The sequence below is a fragment of the Cyrtonyx montezumae genome, unplaced genomic scaffold, assembly GCF_038088225.1.
Source record: "Cyrtonyx montezumae isolate F1298 unplaced genomic scaffold, pur_monq_1.0 scaffold_3, whole genome shotgun sequence".
NCBI lineage: Eukaryota > Metazoa > Chordata > Aves > Galliformes > Odontophoridae > Cyrtonyx > Cyrtonyx montezumae.
Genome location: NW_027072034.1, coordinates 12,253,538 through 12,270,762, shown reverse-complemented (window position 1 = coordinate 12,270,762; position 17,225 = coordinate 12,253,538). Strand labels below are relative to the sequence as shown.

The 17,225-nt window shown below is 35.9% G+C and overlaps 1 protein-coding gene across 1 annotated transcript in view; it reads right to left on the bottom strand.

Moving 5' to 3' along the window:
• Positions 1–17,225, bottom strand: part of PIBF1 (progesterone immunomodulatory binding factor 1) — a 107,267-nt gene that overhangs the window by 65,323 nt on the left and 24,719 nt on the right. The window lies entirely within an intron of this gene.

Genomic DNA, 17,225 nt, shown 5'->3' with positions numbered 1-17,225 from the left:
CTAAAATGACAATCAATTCCTCATGTGAATTATACTCGATAGCAGATGGAATGAATTTAAGGACTAGCTAATCATGTCAAAGTTAAAATAGGACAAATATGTTGCTTTGGCACAATACAGTCAAATCCAGGCCACGAAAGTTTGGATTATGTGCAGACAACTCCCCTCTTCACCACTCCTTGGTATACTATCATTTACACACACTCTACAATATCAGATACAAACAATAAAAAATTCTTTACAAATACATTTGCCTGCAAATGAGGAATATGAAAAAATGAGGCCCATTTTAAATCGATAGACACCTACTTATTTCCTTCAGATAAAGCTGACTGAATCAGAACGTAATCCTTCAACAGTTTGCACAACCAATATCCACGCCTCATGTACCTTTACCTGACACTCTAGATAAAAGCATCTTATAGTAACTTCTTAACTTTGACCTGAGTTAACTACTGTTAAGAGTGTTTTCCTAAAACACTCAATTTCTCAGCTATAACAGCATCTGTCGTTCTTGGCTTGGAAGCAAGATCGTTAATGAATGTGAGCAATCTTTTTTTGCTTCTTGAAAAATGCAGGGTATGTTCAACAACTGTACTATGGATCTATGGGAATCTAAAGTATGCGTTTAAAGTTATTCAATGCATCTCTCAGATCGTGATCAAGTAAGGCTTGCACTATGATTAATAAAGTAAACAATGTATAACAGTATTTGGTACTCCTGGTCTACAAAAAAATTGGTCCACTAACTTTGTGGAAAGTAATTAAAATACACAGTAGAAAAAGAATTTTGCATAGATGTTAAAAGATTACTGTCACTGTAAACATTTTTGTCAGATTTTATACTTTAAATTACAAGTATGTAACACTTTGGTGCTCTGCTACCATTCTTCCTATGAATTCCAGTTTCCACAGCTCTAATGGCACGTACAATTCCCATTTTACTTTTTTCACTGACTTATCATCAGTTTATGCAGCTTCAAAAACCAAAACCAAAGTAAACCAAAAAAACAACCACAAAAACCCCAACTAAAAATAGAGGTTGTAACTGTTCAAAAGAATACGAAAGAGCAAAATGAATCTCAGAGGGAAAAAAGGGACCATTTGACATAAAAATAACTCAATGAAGGCAAATAAAACTACCTACAGTATTCTCAAATATTTACAGCGTTTCCTTCATGCTCTGATTGGGGAAATATTTTTTGCACCCATTTTCAATAGCACAATTGTCTTCTACTACATTTCATTTTTTCAAAGTTTTTGGCAAGTTTTATAATCTAATTAATGCAATTATTATTAAATATGTAATAACTATGAAAGTGCAACATGAAAGATGACTAAAGTGAAAGGAAATGTTCTTGAGCGCAATTCAATGGACAGGATTAGAATTCAAATTTTTCACAAACTTCTAGAAAAACATTTATATGAACCTATGTTGTACTGGCAGAACTATTACTCTGTCATTTGGTAACGTGAAATTTCAGTTTTCACGTAAAATATTGATATATAGTTCCTCTTATTTTAGCTTTTCCTTCACTATATACAAATCTAATTTTTATTTTGGGAAATGCATTATGGTTTGAGCTTATAAACCAAATCAGTTTAGTATTTCAGAAGATTGTTTTGAAAAGGATCATGAACTATTTTAGAAATAAAGTGGCAGTAAAGAAAATGACTACACTAAACATTTATAGAACATGGAATAGATATCAAATGTGCACACATGCAAGATCAACAAAGATAATCTTTTTTAGTGATCAGCATTCACACATATAAATTAATCTTTGTCATTCCATAAGAATGCACTAGCAGACCAATAAATGCTCCAGGAGTTTGCAATATGAATCACACATTACAATTTGTACTGCTGTCATCTTGGCATCAATCTGAACATATAAAGATTTATTTTGAAGGGTGCTAAGTGGAGTAAGAAAGCAAGGGAAAGTACAAAACTGCTAAAATTGCAAGCATTATAGAAAAATAACAATTACTAAAACAATAAGAAAAAATTTAATAATTTAAGAAGCGACGTTTAAAAACCATCTCAACATCTCATTGAAAAGCTACAATATGTGGGTAAAATAATAATTGGTAGCAAGCAAGTGGAAAGATAAACATATTTTTAAACTGCTAACTATTTATACCACGGTCTTCTGAAAACCAGGAGTCTATTGAAAAGGCATTCTTCCAGATAAAACATTTTCTGCTTAATAGGACCTAGAAAGGTAGACCACATGGCTAGTAATTACAAAACAAATATGAGTAGGTACTTCTAAAAGGCAAAAAGGTAATGTTACTCAACATTTTCATTATTATTAAAATTGGTAGCTCTTAAATAAAAAGTAAAAAAAAAATCTAATTTATGCAAATACAAAAATGACATTAAGAGAGGCAGAGTAATTTATGTTTTTTATAACTAGTGAATACGGGAAAAAAACAAACAAAAACAGAACCAGAAACCCTTGGACAGGTTTGTAAGTACTGTTAAATGACCAAAACACAAGGAATCAACTTACAAGTATTCTCAGTTTAGTAAATGTTACTTTTTCCCCAATCCAATAATGAAAATTCACAATGATTAAAAACATAGACTAGAACCAAGTTTTAAGATATCTTTTTTAAGTAATTCAGTTTTTGTTTGCTACTGAGACATGGTTGAATAGTTGAATAATTTTTTAAAAATTTAAAATTTAAAAATGAGTCTATGGTACTACTTAAACAATTGTTTCTATTGTAACCAACCACAATTCTCTTAAAACTACTAAGAACTACTAGTGACTACAACAATTAAGTATTTCTGTCCAGTTTCACATAATCATTGTCAATGATCCAGATGGTGGGGCAGCATACCCTCAGCAAACTTACTGAGGATACAAAATTGAGTGGGGAACGACTGTTATACCAAAGGGTTGTACTGCCATCCAGAGGGACGTGGATAGGCCAGGGGTACTGGACTGAAAATAACCTCATGAAGCTCATCAAGAAACGCAGAGTCTTGTTCCTAGAGAGGAACAACCCCAGGCAACAGTACATGCTGGATTCAGATCATCTGAAAAGCAGCTCTGCAGAAAAATATCTGCAACCTGGTAGACACAAAGTGTCCAGGCTCCAAAGAAGGCTAGTGGTATCCTGAGCTACACTAAGCAAAGTACTGCCAGCAGGTCAAGAGAAGTGATCATTCCCCTCTGCTGAGCACTGGGAGGGCCAGACTTGGAGTACTGTGTCCAGTTCTGTGTCCACAGGTACAGGGAGTCCAATGAAAGGCCACATAAATTATGGTACTGGAGATTCTCTGGAAAGTCTGAGAGACTTGAGACTGTTTAGCCAAGACAAGGGAAGGTACAACAAGAATCTTGTCAATGAACACAAATATCTGAAGGGAGAGTGCAAAGAGGAGGGAGCAATGCTTTTCTCAGTGTGCATAGTGGTAGAACAAGAGGAAACAGGTACAACCTTCAACACAGGAAGTTCCCTCAGAACACCAGGTAGCACTTCGTGCTGCGTGAGTGACAAGAGCACACGCACAGGCTGCCTAGAGAGGTGAGCAGTCTCCTTCCTTGGAGATATTCATATAAAAGCCATCTGAATGTGGTCCCAGATAACCTGCTCTAGGAATCACTGCTTGAACAGAAAGTTGGACCGGACGACATCCAGTGGTCCCTACCAATCCTATCAAGATGCAACTGGACAAGGTGCTAGGTCATCTCCAGCAGCACCTTCTTCTACAGAAGGCTGGACCAGGTGATCTTTTGAAGTCCTTTCCAGCATGGGCTGTTCTATGATCCTATGAATCTCAGCCATTCTGTGATTATATAAATCTGAGTTTAAGAAAGGCTCAGCTATCTACGTGTAAGTTAGGTCCCCAGTATAACCAATGAACCCAGCAGACCTGAAATAGCAATTTTATTTTGGTCAGCTGAAGAGCAATCCAAACCTCACGGATTGTGCTTACTAAGTCTCCACTGACTGTAATGATATCACACACATCTGCAACTCTTCTGTAGTACACTTACATTTAGATTGAGTTGTAATTTTGAGTACTTGAAGCAAAAAGACTGCACATCTTCCAGAACAATATGCCTCTCTAATAAGCTAGAGAGTGATTTATAAATTAATAGCATAACCATATAAAAACAAGTAAGAATGCATATCCAAATCTAGAACTTAGAGCAGGCCTAGAAACAGAAGACACCAACTCATTTCATTCAGAATCCAGATGCTCAGAAGACAGAGTAAAAAAAATTAGATACATTACACGACTTTGGGATAACTGAACTATTAACATGATGCAGCTAATCCAAAGACATACAATTCCAAGAATCACTAAGGTACATCCAGTGGAAATGATGGTATCATAAGAGATACAGCAGGAAATTAATTGGAACACTTCAGGTTTCCAGCTATCTGTGTTGAAGTAAGGTCAAGATTAAACAAAATGCTACTCATATGTTCAAGACAAGGAATCTATCCCATGAGAAGTGAGATAAGCTTCAGTTTAGGAAAATCAAGTCTGACAAAGACTTTAATGGGCAGGGAGAAGGTAAGCTTCCAGAACAACAGATATTTGAGGACTAATGCTGGCATCAGAACTACTTGTTAAAATCCAGGAAAAAAATGTTATAACTGGAATTAAAACCCCATCTGAACACTGACAACTAAAATAGCTCCCACTAGGAATATTGGAGATTTGTTTGATTTATGAAAACATGATTACAAGTAATGACAAAAGAATGAACCATCCTGAAGATACATTCTTTGTAAGGTTTGTAAACCATACAACTAAACTTCTTTATTACTAGGACCTACATCAGTGTTTTTACTTAAATAATGGGAAAAATAGATGTATAAATAGGCTTTTTGCATTTATAAGTGTGTAAATATAAGTTTTCTGAAACTTGTATTTTAATTGTATTTTTATGTTTTTGTGTGGATTTGTACGAATTAGATTTCACAAATCAAAAAAGACACTTACTGTTCTCTTTTGCACCAATTGGTTTGATCCACGCAGAGGTAACTCAGCAACACTTGCTGCCGGTAAGTTTAGGCAAATGGGCTAACACCTCAGTAACAACAAAAGCTCTTTAAGTAACTAGGGAGAAAGAGATGGAAAGGACCAAAGTCTTGATCTTCCCGGGTGAGTGCTCACAGCACGTTAAAGAAAGAGGCAAGCTTAGCAATTACCACTTCTAACAGCATTCTGGAGTGGACTCAGTGCTATTACATGAGTTAGCTACAACTTAATAAAAAAAACCACCCTTCAGGGACTTGAACAGAGTTCAAGCACCTCCCTGCCCTTATCAGAATAATTACTTAGGTTTCCAAATCAGGACACTTCCGAGCACGCACGCTGACCTCCATCTAGATGTGCTCCAACTTGGAATGCAGGCTGATTTTAAGTGCCTCTGAGGTTAGGTAGTGTTTGAGAACAGAAGGTACTGGTAAAACTCCAGTAGAATGCAGTCAAGGAAAATCTGCCCCAAATGTCACTGTGGCAACCTGCTGGAAAACCATTAGTATATGCAAAATCTGTACTCATCAACAATGCACTAAATTTTAAATACAGTTATGCATACTTTATTTAATGTTACTGTTATACATTTAGAACCAAAGAAACTTACATGTATGTGAAGCAGCTGATTAGCAAGATAGCTAATTTTGAAGAAGTGTGATGTCATCTCCCCACATTCTATAGGTTCATTAATGGGATTTAATCCTCTGTACAATCACAAATGCTCATCTAAATAAACACAATGAACTTCTGTTTCTTTACTAATCATGGAATACAATATAGTTCATTAAATAAAATAATTACTGTACTTGTAATGAAAATGTTCAATTTTATGATCAACATCTGACAACTGTTTAAAGACTCTGCACAGAACAGAACTCAGTAAGAATGTTAGTGAAAAGATTAAATAAAAAGAATTTGGGAAGAGAGGTTACACTGAACTCATTTCATTCAGAAAAGATAAGTGGGACTCACTTCACCTAGCTTCAGACGTTTACAACATGGATATCTAGATCTGGAGAATGGCTTGAGAGCAGTCCTGAGGAGAAGGATTTAGAATCGTTGGTTGATGAAAGACATAATGAGAGAGCAGTGTGTGGTTGCAGCCCAGAAGGCCAATCGTATGTGGGGCTGCATCTAGAAAAGCATGACCAGCAGGTCAAGGGAGGTGATTCTGCCTCTCTTCTCTCATGTAGTACTGCATACAGTTCTGGACCCCTCAGTACAAGAAGGACATGGAGTTGTAGGAGCAGGTCCAGAGAAGGGTGACAAAGATGATCAGAAGGCTAAAGCACCTCCCCTACAAGGACCAGCTGAAAGAACCTGTCTTTTCAACCTGGAGAAGGCTCCAGGGATACGTTATAGTGGCCTCCAATACTTGAAGGGGGCCTACAGGATAGCCAGGGAGGGATTTTTGCAAGGGCTTGTAGTGACAAAGCAATGGGAAATGGTTTTAAACTGTAAAAGGGTAGATTTAGACTAGATAATAGGAAGAAATTCTTTACAGCGAGGGTGGTGAGACACTGGAACAGGTTGCCCAGAGGGGTTGCAAATGCCCTATCCCTGGAAGCATTCAAAGCCAGGCTGGACAGGGCTTTGAGCAACATGGTGTAGTGGGAAGTGTCCCTGCCTATAGCAGGGGGTAGGAACTAGATGATCTTAAAAGATCCTTTCCAACTCAAACCATTCTATAATTCTATGATCTGAGCCAGTCATGTAGACTTCTTTTCTAAGCCAATGGAAGAAAAAAATGTATTTTGTAGGCATGACTTACTTCATCCCAATGCAGACATGTGAAGTTAAACAAGAGGGATGCAAGTCACATCCATGTTGCAATTACCTACTTTTTTCAGAAACTAATTTTCAAATTCATACAAAGTCTAATGGCCTATTACATTAAAAAGATACTGAAAGAGTGGTATGAACTAAACAGACATTTATTAGGAAAAAAACAGTATTTTCAAAGGTTCTAATAAAGTATCAGCCAAAAAATTAACTGGTTAAATGATGTTAAAATCACAGAAATATTCATCTTGTACTAAGCAAAATATATAGAAATTACAATCAGTAAGATTCGCAGTTTTGGCCTCTGAAAACAGCTGGACAGAACTACAGGAGCACTACAGATACACAGTAACTACACGGGCAGAACAGAGAAATGGACTCTACTGTCATTAACACACTGCCTTCAACTCACCTAATCATTTCACACAACTCTTGTGCCTGCCTTGCACAGATGAGTCTTCCAAAGAATAAGACTGGCAAACTGCATTTACTGTATGTTCAGATTAATCTTAATAAGTAAAGTTTTCAAGACCTCTTTTGTCTCATCTCATTTTCATTCACGTTATGGCACTTCCCACCCCTCATTCTTATTACATTTCCTCTTTTGCCTACTATTAATCTTTTGCGTGTTTCATAACCAATATAATACAAGGAGGTCTTGTTATGTCTGACAAAATAATTGACTCTTGATTCCCTAAACTAACTTTTCCCAACCCTTTTTCAATTTTTTCCCTTGATGAAAAGTCAAACACATTTAAGACAAATGGTGGATGTTATAGGGTTTTGAAGTAGGTTTCCTTTATATGTTACATGACACATCCAATGGAAAAGGGATTCTGGGAAATGCACAATGAAACCCTTAGTAATTGAAGTTTAAAATGTTTACAATGTTTCCCCCATCTTCTTCTGAATCTATTAAAAAGCTAAAGGGTAGCAATTACAGTAAGAACAACTCACTGATAACACTGTGTTGCAATGCAGACAACACACAGACGGTTAAAGCTGGAGGAGAGAACCACAGATTTGCAAAGTTAGCCCTATTGTGAATATCAGACTGACAAAACAAACGCTGCCAACAACTGGAGAAAATTTAGGATGGCATTCAAACCAAATTGCAGAAACGTGAGTGTGTCTAAACACAGGGTGTCAACATTTGAGCGAAGTATCTAAGCTCCCGTTATAAATTTTCCAGATACCAGGAAACCAGGACAGGAAACTTAAAAAAAAAAATATTATTCAAATAATAGATAAATCGAAACATTAAAATATTCTCTCACAAATGAGAGAGGTTTTCTCAAAATCTAAATATGCTTGTTATGCTTCCCTAATTTTCCTCCCATTCTATTCCTGTTACTCATAATTCCCTTTTAAATATATAAAGTATTTAGCACTGAATTCTTCTCTAATATTTGAATTATTAAATTGTCATGTTTACACATAAAGGAGCAGATTAAGGTATAGAATTACACATGGCATAATAACATATTAAAACAGAGCACTTTTTGAAGAAAATCTGTGGACTTAAAATAGAATAAAATTTTACAAAGTTCAGTTTGTAAAGAAAGCTACCACCTGTCTGCCTAAAATACTCCATCTAACAACACTGTCTGCAAAACTCAAGCCTCTTTCACCAAAGTATTTTCCCTGTTTTACTGAATAGTTAAACTGAAACATGCTAAAGCAGAAACAAACATCATCATCAACAACAGCATCAAAAGGCCTCTGCAAATGATTTCAGGCTTATCACAAAGAACACTTCTGCATTCTTTAAGGTCTATTCACAGTCATCGTGTTAGTAGAAGATTATTTGGAAGCAGTTTCTAAAACTGGATGCAAAATTCATTTACATGCATCTGCCAAGTTTTAAAATGTTTTAGAAGCTAAACTAAAACATGTTGAAAATGACTCATTGTGGTACCAGAATATGTACTGTAGGAAATAAGAACTCATTTACAAGTGGGAGAAATGCACTCACACTTCATCTGTGGGAATTCACTAGACTTCCCTTCCAGTAAACATTATATTTTAAAATAATGACGGAAAATATGCTTCCTTTAACTGAAGTTTATGAAAAGATTTAGACAGCTGGCATTACAAAAGGGACTTACAAATTTAAAAGCTGTTTTTAAAATAACTCACAAATCATTTTGCCAAAAGATATCAACTTCACAATAAAAAAAAGCAATTTTTTTTGCAAACTTTAATGGATAAATTAAAACTGCTTTGTACTTTTGTGAAAAAAGATGAAAGCAACATTTGAGACTGTTTCAGAAAGTAAAACAAACCAACCAGACAAACAAAAAAGTAGACTAGCAGGCACACAGATTGCCACAACATAGCCATCTTCCATTAATTTGCACATATTAATGAAGCAATACCTTGCAGCAAATAAACTACTTAAAAAAGTTATTTCTTTATTTTAATGGCAAGAAGTCTTCCAGCTCCAAGAAAATAAATCAGAAATTTATCTATACATATGAAATGCCTTGAAAAAAGCCCAAAACTTTTTGACAGAACACAGAAATCAGACCGAATAGGAACAGCGTCATAAGGAACACTACTGGAACGTGCAAATCCAAGCCACAAGCTCATAAAAAGTACAGCACCTGTAGTAAAAGAGCTCTTGATGGATATGCAACAACAGCAAGTAATATTCCTCATCTAATTTTAGGTGTAAAGATCTTATAATTAAGATAACAGTCTAAGCTTCACCTAATTTTGGACATCTCAAAGAGACAACAGATTTTTATCAGTCACCTTTTTTTTTAATGCTATTGTTTAGAGAAATAAGTATAGTTGGGGATTTGACAGCCATTTAAATGTCTGAAGTTAGGGAGCATGAACAGAAGAATGTGGGCTTTATTCTCATCACCTACTCATTGTATCATTTTGCGCATTTGAAATGTTCTTCTTTCCCAGAGAGATTTGGATAGGAAAAATTCCTCTCCTCTCTACAATCCACAACCAATTCCAATGATCCCAGCAACCAAGATAAAATGGGAAGTTGCAACTTTTTGGACCATCTTTAAGCTTATTATCCAGAGCAGTTTACTACTGCAGAGAAGCCACAACAAACGTTAAACAAAATTTGAGAAGGAACGAAGCAGTTGAATCACTGTGCCTTTATATCTGCTTTCCCATGGCAATGAACACCTTCTGTTAGAATATCCATGAAAACAATTGCAGATGACAAAGTTCCACACCAAAGCTTAAACTACCTTATATACACATACATGCAGTAGTATTTCCTTTACAGTATTAGCTACGAGTTGCAGCATTTTTATCACATATATAGTAAATATTAAAAAAGATATACAAATAGGCAATAACAATAGTTAAAGAAATTAAGGGCATTCTAAACTTCTAATTTATATTTTAGGTGTAAATTATGAAATCTAACACTTTATGAAAAAACTAAAATGACTGAAATGTGTATGTATTTTATACAACACCTATGCTTGATCTCAAAGGAACCTAAACAGTATTTCCAGTACATTTACTTCCAAAGTTATTCTGCCCTGTGATGATGAAGTTTAAAATGCTTGCTTACTTTTAAGAGAGAGTTTCTCCAGTTACGCTCCCTGCAGGTATTTTTATTCTGTAGGTGAGAAGCTGCTAGAAGCCAAAGATTTTTTTTGCTTCTGGATTATCTATGAAGGGCATGTGCACGCACAATCCCTACAATCTCCGTGCTTCATCGAAGATGTTTGCTCAGACCATCTTCAGTCATCATCATTTCAATTACAAAAACTTGCTAACAAGCAGGGGTAGCACAAAAGGAGCAGACAACATATGCTCATATGAGCAATATCATTAAGAAGATCCGTGGAAGCTTTTTTATACTTTCTTTTAAATCTCCCTACAACTCTTTCAGACGTACCCTTCCATTCCACCTCTGACAGATTTCATCAATTCACCATGCCTTTACTGTGCAATTACAAATCCTCTCACTAATTATCACCAGCAGCAAAACCTATCCACTTTCATTTAGTGGTGCTCTCAGAGGCCCTCTCTGAATAAATATTCCCAATTAGGTTTGGCTAAAGTTTGGCTTGTAAGTAACTCCTTATTTCTTTAGATATAAAAAGACACTTCACAAGTGCACACTCACTGATACCATAATCTCTCAAAGTAGTACCACCTCCCTTCTGGTATCCCCAGAATTCAACTATCACAGAACATCTAAGTGCCACTACTATATACTATTTGCTAAAAATCCTGCTAACACGTCACAGGGACCCTACAGCTAACCAGGACCAAGTTACAGTTTGGCAAGAAATTAAACTCTGGTTAACTATGCATTAAACATCAAAAAAATCTGCTAGTCCCTGAATGTAAGCAGCCCTAAGGCAACCCTGACCAAATCTGGGATATATTCAGAAGGAAATAATAGCTAGAAAGAAGATGATGCAAAAAGGAAGTCAGTTCTTCAGCCCTGATTTTCCCATTCTCCTACTGGTCAATGGACAAGTCAATCTCATGTAGAGAGAAAACATCAGGTAGGACTCCAAGGACTCACATGATGGTTTTATCAGTTGTGAATACCACCTGTAAATACCACACTGACCCTTTCTTTGGGAAGTCTTCAACATGATTAAGGTCATTTAGGGATATTTCAATATTAGATGGACTAATGTCAAAGGCAAACAGCTCCTAGCAGCTCGTGGCTCAAAAATATTTTGGCTCAGTGATGTATACTGTTTTGGTACCATTCAAGAACACAGCATGATGGTTCCTCATTTCCAAGGATATTCATCAAACAGACTAGTTACTTTCAGTTATATAACAAAGTGCTAGTGTTTTCCATATTCTTGAGAGATACTTACATAAAACAAGTATCACTACCATACAAGTAGAAGCACCATGAAGTGCAAGCTGACAGCAGTAGAGTTAGGCTTCCCATTTATACATAACCCTTCTCAACAGTTTGAATTTGACTATGTGGATGACAAGCTCTGCTCAAAGTTCACATAAATGTTAGTCTCTATGTCTAGTATTTCAGAGTTTCCCATGAGTTTACTATGAGGTCTGCAAGATGATGAAGCTTTAACTCCCTTCTCAGATCACCACATAAACTCCCACTTAGACAAACTGTTCTTCACCAGTTGTCCAGTTAAGAGGAAGGTGATCAGATGTTGATCTGATGCTAAAACCCTTATTGTTATTGAGATATTAAGACAGAATAAGTCTATATCAGTAAAAGTCTGGTTCACACTCAACTTTAGTTAGGGTTCTGTCAAAATGCTTTGAATGTTAAATAGAAGATAGCTTCCTGAATGTACACACAGAGAAAAAAAAATTGAAAGAAGGGTTTTATTTCTTAACGTTGATTTCAAAGTTGATGTCCTTTTTGCTTTACAACTTCTATATCTGTTTCAGGTCTTATCCCATAATACTCGTACTATATATAACATGACATGCAGCAAAAGAATATTAAAAGATGAAACAGCAATCTAAACATGATGGCCACAATACCAGATTTTACAACCAGTATGCTATGATTTTAATAACACGCTAACTACTAAGATAAATAAACAGGCTGTAGTTCACCTAGGGCAATGATGAAAAGAGCTCAATAATGAAAAGAACTCAATAAGCTGGATCATACAACAGAACCATCATATAACCAGCTAAAATAGTAGAAAAAATGTAATAGTTAAGTGAGTGCCTGAAAATCATAGAGACAGATGATTTTATAGTACACCTTCACATCCTTTCTTCAAGGTTTTTAAAGGGATACAAAACACATAAAATAAACAGTAAGAAAATTCCCAGTATTTCACAGCTCCTGTTCTGTTGTACATCAAATAGCTGCAGTGTATCAGAAGATAGGTAGTCTGGTAATACTGTCCTCAACAGCGGCCAAAAATATATATTCTGAGCAAGCAAAATGTCTGTGTACACTGTATTGCTTCTTCATTTCTCCTACTAGTGTTCAACTATTTTTAACTTAAGAATTTTTTTAGTTGGATGTGATTTTTATTTGTTAAGTAATCCTCAAATTTGTCTTGGAGCTTTTTCAGTCTCCCTATGAGCCCGTGTAAACTTTTAGCAGCTGAAACATTATCTGACCAGAGTTCCAAAGAGCCACTACTTGCTGATCCCATCAGTGCTCATCCGTAGCAAGAATCACAAAAACACGTGTTAGCAAGGAAAAGTAACGATCATACCAAAACCATGGACTGCAGTGAAATCTTCATCCCTAGAATTCAAGGTGTATCAGGCTTAATAAGCAGCAGCACAATCATATGATGCCTCTTTCAACAGAATTACAGCTGCTTTTGAGGGACACTGATACAGCCTTCCCAGGGTAGTTTAAGAGATGCAGTAGGTGGAAATCAAATTAAAAAGACTTTTAGAGCTATAAATATTAACACTGATAATTTCATGCAAAGTAAGAGAATAAATTTAAAAGCCTGCATTCTAGATATAATGAAGCTCAGACAGGCCAGCTTACAAATCCTTTGAGTTTTGACATAGATAATTCTCCACCTACAGTACACCATTGAAGACTGCTACAGTGACTAAGTTACAGGCCTTGCCATAGATTCTGGAAGAATGCTATCGTAGTAAAGAATGCAAAATGCTATGATCTTTATTAGTGAAAATTCAAAGATTTCTAGCTAAGTCCTAGCAAGTGCGCAGTCCTCCTAGCGCTACAACTCATGTGTCTGATTAATTCAGCTTTCTGTTTTTGTTTACTAAAATTCATTTCAATAATAGTGCAATCTAAAGCAGGCTTTGAGGAATGTCAGATTTCTTTTAGGCAGAAACACCATAAATAGACAGCCACTTGTTAAAAAGCAGCTTAAAGTTATCCATTAAGATGATAAGTCTCAGTAAATGTGTCTTCAGAAAAAAAAAAAAAAGCAAGCAGAAATCATGGATGCATGTAATTCTATCCATTATGGATTTCAGTGCTGCTTCTGCAGCTTGGAGACAAACTAGACACAGTCTCCTGGGAAACTGACCTTTTATTTGCTTCTTCTTCTTATTAAAACTCCATCTCCTTTCATTACATTCTCTGCACTGGTTCTCAACTTCCAAGAGGATATCTTCCAGAAATGATATGCAAATTTTACCCTTTTAGATGCACCTAAATTAATTAACTTCTTCATCAGAAGAATAAGATGAAGGCAGTTTTTAAAGGGAATTGTGTAGCGGTTATTTGAAATATTTGCATTTACTGGAACTGAAATTCTACACATAGTCTAAGAACGACAGGAAAGGGATGAGCTTTGTTGTGTTAGATGTCGTAGCTGTTTCAAGACTACATATGCACATTATATTATAAAGTCACAAAAATAAACATTTTAGAAAATACTATTGGTATTTGCATCAGTGATATTCTCTTTTTTTTTTTTTTTTCATAGAGAGAAAAGTGAGGCCAGCAGGATGACGGAGGCAATACTGCCCCTCTGTTCTCATCAGACCCCACCTAGAATACTAACTCCAGTTCTGGAGCCTCAGAATTACCACACAATCACAGAATTGGTAGGTGCTTCTTTGGGTGGTTTCCAATATTAAAAAAAAAAAAAACAACAAAAAATTTCCACAGATACACAGATAAAGCTGAGCTACAGTTCTGGAAAAAGAAGTTTACTTCTCAAGGTTTAAAAGAAGTTAATAATCAAAGGCAAGAGACAGCTCTGGTAGGCGGACCATGAAGTGACATGCTTTTTTTTTATGAGTTTACCCCAGATCATACCTTAGAGGGTACTCACAGCACCTTGTGATAGGAACTACTTCTGGTTTCATATAAGATTCAAGGTGAAAACGAAAATTTAACTAGTAGGATAAAGCAACAGGAAGTCAGACTGCCTTTGTTTTACTCTTCAGGGCTTTTTGTTTGCTTGCTTTCTGGTAAGGAGGTTAACAGTTGTTACTTTGATAATAGTACTTAAGACATTCAAAATAAGAAAAAGTTGGTATACATTTAGCATTTAGACTTGTTATGTAGTAGAAGACGGAAATATTATAGAGTTGCCCTCCTCATTCAACCTCAAAACATTCAATTGAGTTAATACAGCTTTAAAATGAGAAAAAGTAATAATACTAACAACTTGAAGCAAAATGAAAAAGTTTCCATTTGGTCATCAGTTTCCTTCAAGGTTTAATACTGACCAAATTTAATCCAAAATATTAAATTTTTTTAGCTTCTTTCATTGTAGGTAAATGAAACATTCTCACACAAATTGACAGCTTTAAAGTAGGAAAGAAGGAACAAAAATTACATCCTGACATCAGAGTGATCTACTTTGAGGTAGAAACACCAGATTCTCATCAATATAGTACTTCCACAAATACTATCACTAAATACTATATAGGCATTTGTAAGCAGTTATTTACAAAAAGCTATCACAAATCTATCAGTAAGCCAAATGAAAATAACTGCACCTGACTAGAAAATTGAGCATTAGTTACACTTCTGATCACAAAATTTGCCAGGGGCTTAATTTAACCAGAATTCAGGCCAGTCAACATTCCACATACTCCTGAAGCATTCAAACATGTTTGTTTATGAAGATTATGATACCAGTGGAAACTATGATGAGTCAACTTGTTTTCAATAAAGAAGAACTAGCTGTTATAATCACTTAAACACCAAAACGGTCAACACAGGTATTCCTTTTTCCTCTTGGGTGTTCTGATTATATTAGAAAATTTCTTTATTTTGTTCTACTGAACTGTTACATTTCAGTCCACAGTGACATCAGACTTAGGGGTTTTTTATTCCATCTCATTATGCCAATTCATTATTTTGTAGTTCATTTTGATGAATTATATTCATGGCTGGAAAGCTGCTGGCAGAAAAAGACATTGGTGTGCTGATGGACAGTCAGCTGAATATGAGCCAGCAGTGTGCCCAGGTGGTCAAGAAGGCCAGTGGCATTATTGCCTGTATCAGCAATGGTGTGGTGAGCAGGACTATGGAAGTAATCCTCTCCATGTATTCGGCACCAATGAGGCCCCACCTTGAATACTGTGTTCAGTTTTGGGTACCTCAGTACAGAAAGGACATTGAGGTATGGGGGCAAGTCCAAAGAAAGGCAACAAGGCTTGTGAAGGGCCTAGAGAATATGCCCTATGAGGAGAGACTGAAGGAACTGGGGCTGTTTAGTCTGAGGAAGAGGCGGCAGAGGGGAGACCGCATTGCCCTCTTCAAAGACCTGAGAGGTGATTGCAGCAAGAGTAGGGTTGGTCTCTTCTCACACGTGACAGAACAAGGTGATATGGCCTCAAGTTGTGCTAGGGAAGGTTTAGGCTGGATATCAGGAAAAACATTTTTACAGAAAGGGTTGTTAAGCACTGGAACTGGCTCTCCAGGGAGATTATTGAGTCACCATCCCCAAACATGTTTAAAAACCATTACAATAGTGCTCAGGGACATGATTTAGCAGTGGGTTGTTATAAGTATGGTTAGGTTTTGTTTGAACTTGATGATCTTGAGGTCTTTTCCAACCTAAGCAATTCTATGATTTAGAATGTGGAGGAAAATGTCACAGTCCTAACAACTGTACAGTCTTAGAAGAGTTGTATTCTTAAAGAGATACCTTCATTTTAACGAAGTGAAATATGGCTCTTTCATTTTCCTAAACTGATTCTTTTTCTTTAAAAGCATAATCATCTGGGGAGTAACCTATTTATTTGAACTCCAGAAATTGTACTAATCAATACTTGAAGAGTGGAAATAGAAGTATTCTATAAATAAGTTTTGAGAAAAAAAAATGACATGAGAAATCCTGGGGCAACACAAATTCTTCACTGGTTTTATCACTATCATATAGCTACACACTTAAAAAAAAGTTTTTAAATAATTTGTGCCTATGCTTAAATTAACATTTTAACAGATCACTAATACAACTAAAAACAACTCCAAGCAAACGAGTTCACATCAAGTAGTTCCTTTAACAAGATGACTGAGTGGCACAGCTGGTTAAAGCAATGCGCTTTTCTTTAAGGAACAAACATGTAGATAAAAGAATGAATCTAGTGCAAAAATTAAGCACATAAGATAAACATACCCTGAACGGCTCTGACTATAGTCAATAATTTCAAATTACATTTACCATACTTTATACTTTAAATTTGCAAAGTGAAGACAAGGTGATGTAAAGCAAGATAGCAGACTACTTGTAAACCAACAGAGAATCATAGTTTCCCTGTATCCATGTGAACAGAATAATGACTTTGTGTAGATACTGTGCTTTATATACTGAATTTAAAAGAGGGAAGAAAGAGAGCAGTAAGATGCACATAGCAAGTGAAACAGTTCATTACTACTGCTCATAATCCCCACTTTAGAAAAACCATTAAGTCATCATAATAGACAACATTCCACCTTCAACCAGAAAAAAATGGAAGTTCAGAGTTAGAGCACTGCTACGGCACAGCATGAAATGCAACTTTTCTAGGAGAGGTATAATTAAGG